This window comes from Cryptotermes secundus, unplaced genomic scaffold, assembly GCF_002891405.2.
Source record: "Cryptotermes secundus unplaced genomic scaffold, Csec_1.0 scaffold97, whole genome shotgun sequence".
Classification (NCBI taxonomy): domain Eukaryota; kingdom Metazoa; phylum Arthropoda; class Insecta; order Blattodea; family Kalotermitidae; genus Cryptotermes; species Cryptotermes secundus.
This window is the reverse complement of record NW_019720561.1, coordinates 2,136,339-2,142,338: the sequence shown is the minus strand read 5'-3', so window position 1 is coordinate 2,142,338 and position 6,000 is coordinate 2,136,339. Positions and strand designations below refer to the sequence as shown.

Genomic DNA, 6,000 nt, shown 5'->3' with positions numbered 1-6,000 from the left:
CTCTCGCTCTACAGGCTTTGTTGGACTTTGGCCGCCTTTTCAGTGTCTTGATTCTATACACAGGCGGTAGGACTCCTTGGACGCAGGATCAGCCCGTCGCAAGGCCGCTACCTACACACAGGGCAGCACAAACACAGATATCCATGTCTTGAGTAGTATTCAAACCCATAATCCCAGCGTTCGAGCGAGTGAAGACAGTTAATGCCTTACACCGCGCGGCTTCTGTGTAAAAATGAATGCCAACAGCACGTGATTATTCCCAAGCGGTAACCCATCCAAGTACTAACCACGCCTAATGTTACTTAAATTCGGTGATCGGACGAGAAGCCGTGTTTTCAACGTGGTATCGCCATTAGCAACACCGAAATTGTTTTCAGGACATTTTTATTTCTAAAAGAAAATGCTACAGACTAACTCATATCTGATTAACAAAATTATTGCGTTTCAAGAGTTGTTTCACAATCTGTATGGATGGCTTATTAAAAATATATAACGAAGCTTTCAGTTGCATAATCGGTTTATTCCATATACAAATACACATATTAAGTTTGGTGGAACGTGAAGAGAATTACATTTTAGAAACATAGGAAAGAGGGAGATTCAGTAGACCATGTTGTTTAAGCCTATAGTGCAGTAAAAAGCATTTTTACAAAGCTGTGTTACAAAATAATACTATATTAATGCAATGCGGTTGTTTCAATAATTGGGGTTGTGGAAAGGGGATTGTTTTCAAATAATGGAGGTAGAGATGGGGTACCAAGAGTTAATTTCCATAGTTACGATATGAACCAAAGCATTGTACACTTTTTTTCTCAGTGAACATATGTGACAAGTCTGGTAATAACACTGAACTCGACTTTGAATATGTGTTTTGTATCTCTGTGTGTTAAGCAGCAGCCTATTTATCTGTATTGCCATACGGGTTAACTCACGCAGTTGTGGAAGTTATTTGGGTCGAAGTTTCGTAGCTTGAATCAAAGTGCCTTTTGATGTCCGAATGTACTTTATAAAACCACCCCCTATACTATAAGCCAAAACCACATTCATCTCCAATCTATCCCGTTCCACTACTACATATTCTAGTATGGTACAATACACAGATATCCGATGTCAAAGCCAGATTCCTAATTAAATGAACGATATTTGTTACTATGTTTTAATACCAACTGTATCGGTTTATGTGAAGAGGGTATGCGATACTATTGTGTATAAAAGAACAGAGTGAAAATATTTGAGAGGTCTTGAACAGTCGCGGCAAATCCTGTTTAATATTTATGATGTTACAGCATCTATTCCCCTAGCTATAAAACTAACATACTTACTCCACGGAACACAGCAGCTATTCTAAATTTAATAGTCGCTGGGATAATCACGAAGAATTTCATCGTTTATGGAAGTCAAACTTGATTACCATGTTACACGAGAGCTTACCATTGGGCCATATTCTGATTAATTTAGACTACATTTTGAAATATGCAGTTCTTTAGCGTTCAATTTAATAATATACTTCCCTTTATGCCAAGTTCCTACAAGTAGTACCTTGCGGGGGCTTTCCTGAATAAATTCCATAGGAATTTCTAGTAAGGACGATACATGAAACACCACCCCTCACCCCTTCTCACATTCCTAGACTTTATCACCCTGATATAATGGGCATTTGTTGAGGACTAAGCTTACGAGTTAAGGTGTTTTTCGGTACGTGTTTTACTCCATCATACTTTCAACAAAATTAAAATTTTCTCACTGAAATTACGCCCGTTACTTCGGACTGCAGACCAGTAAAGCGCTTGTTTCATTTTCCTGGAAGTGAAAGTTCTCAAAACAGAGTCTAATATGCGATTCTCTGTTCACAAAATATTACATGAATGACCTACACACATTTAAATTTGAGGGACCGACGGACTGTATCTCACCCTGAAAGAGCAACCGAGAAGAAATATCGCAATAAGTTAACACGTGAGGTGCAACATAACTTGGAAGGAATATTCTCGCTAATTTAAAAAAAAAATAATTAAATCCTGTACAATATTTATATAGAGATTTTGTGACAAAACACATAAAATCATTAATTCTGAGAAAAGAGTAGGATAATGCGAAAAGCACATGGGCCCATATCTTGACTTCCTAGCAGTGACTATTTACAGTGCGACCTCGATAAGCCGAACAAGTCTCTAGTGTGTTCGGACTATAAAATTTGTTCGGATTAATGGATCTCAAATAAAATCTTCGAATATTTCAGTAAAATTCCTTATTCGAAAGATTTCTAAGTATAGTTCTTATGTAATCCAATCATTTTTAAAATATTATACTTCTAATGTACTCTTTGATTTGTTTCATTCTGGTCCGTCACACAAACATTTACCAAGACAAAATAACTCCGTCCAGTGTGACTATTTAAGTTTTTACTACCTGAAAACTTAACACCCTTATATGTTTCGGTCCCTATGGACCATCATCAGAGGGACATCGATACCTTTTGGAAACTACTATCACAACGGGTGTTTTGAGTGGTAAAATACATTTACATACAATGTTTGTAATACACAATATATACAAAATCCAACTTTTCCACAACTACAGCAGCTTTCTTCGTATATTAAGTCAAAATTTTATAAACCAAATAGGTTCGTGTTCCTTCTCCTATTGTCTCTCTTGGCGGTGGCTGAACTTGTGCCGCATTTCTCTCGTGAGAATCTCCTTCTCATAAAATGATAAATGCAAATATAAGTCGAAAATCAGCAGAAAATCCTGGGCGTATACAGGGCAACGACATTAAAATACAACTTCTCATATAAAAATAAGTTATGCACAGTTTTCCTGCCCTGGAAAGCATCCAGTTAGGGATATTTAACTGGTTAGGAAGCCTTCAGTTCCCGCAGACTAATGAATTTCTTCACAATATAAATTAACGTTAACTGCTCAAGGAAGAACAGCCCACTTCATAGATAAGTTTCTTTGATTTATTCGAGGTTAACATAAAGTCAGGAAATGGCAAACAGATTCTGTTCTTCTCGCTTTTAACAGTTTCCAGTAAGTAATATTACGACTGGTTTCCCTCATTATGTTATCAGCTCTATAAATTCCATAGTATCAGTGTGTTATATTTTTTATGTTCTTTATATTGTAATACTACATACAAAAGCGATTGCACCAGAATATAAACGTGAATACAATGTGACTTCAGTTGTGACAGATTTCTCTCTGCATGTAACTGCACTGCTCTCGGAAAATGATTCCTGGAATTAATATAATATTGTTTTCGGACTTCAGTAACGGTTACGTCTGGCTACTGGTTAATGTATACGGATGTATACCATACAGTGCTATATACTCTTATATTAATATATGTTTCTTCCAACAGCAACTAAAGTTTTAGTATATTACTTTAAAATACACGAAACCGGGCATATCTAACATAAAGTACGAGGAGTATTCTGAAGGTAACCTCCCGTGGACTGTTTACAAAATAAGGGGGAAAATAATTTATTATATACAAAAAATATACACAAATTTAAGCTACTTCTCAACGCAGTCATAGCAGGAAATGACGTGGTTGTATCGGGGAATAATTTTTTGCAACCGTGTGTCAAACAAGCTTACCGCCTGTGAGCTCAGTCATGTTTTGGCACCTTTCATAAATTCCTTATTATTCTTGAAGGGCTGTGATCTCATCCAGTCAGCATTCCACGCCTTTTGTTCCGAATTGCCCTGTGCAGGATCTAGACTACAGTCAAATGATGTAATGACTGATGAACTGGGAAAAAATTGGAAGGAAGCGGTCACAGCGTAATCGAAGTATTGTCTCGCTATTTTCCCCAGGGACTGTGGAAGAAAAACGAAAGACACAGCTAAAATAAATTCCAGATATTCGACACTTTTCGTAACAAATTTTCCGTAAAAACGTTCCTTTGATATCAAACCATCTTATCTAAATCTTATAGGCATAACAAGAACCGATTTATTAATTATTTACGTGTTCATTTCGCCGTATCCGATTTAACTATTATCGAGATTAACCGCTAAAAATCTGTCAATTCTATGCAGAAAATTAAAAGATTCTTGATATTGGTCTAACATAAATCCACGAGGTTCAACTTTCCTTTTATATCCCAGTAATTTTTATGGCAATTTGTTGAATTCCTATTTTTACTGCGAAGAATATTTAGGAGTTCTTAGTTTTTGAACATCATGAAATTTGCATTTCGAATAATTTAACACTGCTCATGGTAGGAATTCAAATGAAATAGATCTTAAGTCTAACCTCCTGTGACATATGCTTTGTGTAAGATTTAATGAAAATCTCTCTCATGTTCCAAGCTCTCAGTAAAGACACACAGGCGCCATGACAGATACTGGGTTTCTAAAAGGTAAGATTAACATTAGAGACTTAAGGAAGATAGTACGTGCATAAACAAGCAGTACGTTAGTGACGAACCTTACTTGTAGCAAATCCTTATAATTAGGTAAACTAAAGCAACCGTTTCAGTATTCCATGGGAGATTTGGTAAATATCTCTGTTTATTATGTGCGGTGGGAAGGGCGAAAAATGTGTCGCTTTATGCAGTGCAAGCGTGTTAGCTTGTTAGCTATAACGGAGCCAATAATTAGTCAGGATTAAGTCAACTGTGTACATAAGGATCAGAAACTAACAGGATAGCCAACATAACGTAGTTCCCAACCGTAGATACCAAATATTGCGAACCCAAATACAGAAATGCCGCACTATAAACTTATTCAGAGAATACGAGTCTCTGTTCCTTTTCGTCATCTTGTATTAAAATAATTAAATTATTCATTTATTGTAAAGATTCTTCTGAATACATTCACGTCGAGCAATTTTAAACTATTAACTTTCAAGGCATTCAAGCCAAGAGAAGAAGCAATGATGGACTGAGAGATTTCGTATGCGACGAAATACGTAGATTATGGTCAAGCTGCCACCAGTCCAGAGACGGAGAAACGGAAAACACTGTATAAAATGATTTTATGACATTATCCATTTAAGAAGCTGGGATGTTCACTTATTACTTAAACATCGTCTGCGGAAAGATGAAAGCAAAATTAAGAATTTCGTATCAAATCCTCTGAAATTACGAGGTAATTTGAAAATAATTGTTTGGAAACAAAAATTTTAAGACTTAAAGAAACTTACACTGAAAATGGAAAAGAATATTAAAAGAAATCTGAAAGAATTAAGATGTGTGTGAACTGGGTTAAACGAAATGAAAAGAGCGCCCACTGGAAAATTCGTTTTAAAAAAACGGTTCTGAAATATCAGCGAAATACTAGACCAATCTTGACAACATCCAGGAGTCGTAGATTTAAATAATTAACATTGAAGATGCACTGGAATAATTAATATTCTTCGCCAGCACTCTACTGTGTTGTGATATATAGCTGGTATGTTTAAATCTAATATTATTATCGGAAGCCATTTTTCAAAGAAACAGTGGGTTTATTCCAACAGCAGATTAATGTTCCTTGCAATATGCAGGCACCTTATTCCGTTAGCGACCGGCGATTACGGTACAGAATTGAAAAAAGGGAGATAAAAGAATTGAAATTTTAACAAATGGTCTCAACGTGCAGTGGAACTTTCCCGATTTTCGTCTGAAACTCAACGAGCAATTCGTTTGTCTTACCTACACTTAATTTTAATTCAGGCTCCAGACAAACTCTCCTGCTCGTGTAATTATTCATCGTAATTATACGGCCAGCAATTAATATTTCGCGAAGAGCTGAAGGAATAAAGGACCTAAGAGAAAGAGTCTTCTTCAGAGATATCACCATCATACCACTACGCGTCCGTCTTTTAACGAAGCTTCATAAATTATATATCGTTTCGCTGTACGGAAGAATGGTTGTGATGACGTGGATAAACGCGGTTGTGTTCCCTTCTTTCCATTTACTTAGAGGAACTGAAGAAAACCATGATATATACATGGATATCAAGAACTTAACCAACAATCAGAGCCAAAGCGTCCGTGTAACGAATCAGAG

General features: G+C 36.3%; 1 pseudogene; it reads right to left on the bottom strand.

Annotated features, from left to right (window-relative positions):
• Positions 1–237: 237 nt before the first annotated feature.
• LOC111868115 lies at positions 238–357 on the bottom strand (annotated as a pseudogene).
• Positions 358–6,000: the final 5,643 nt, after the last annotated feature.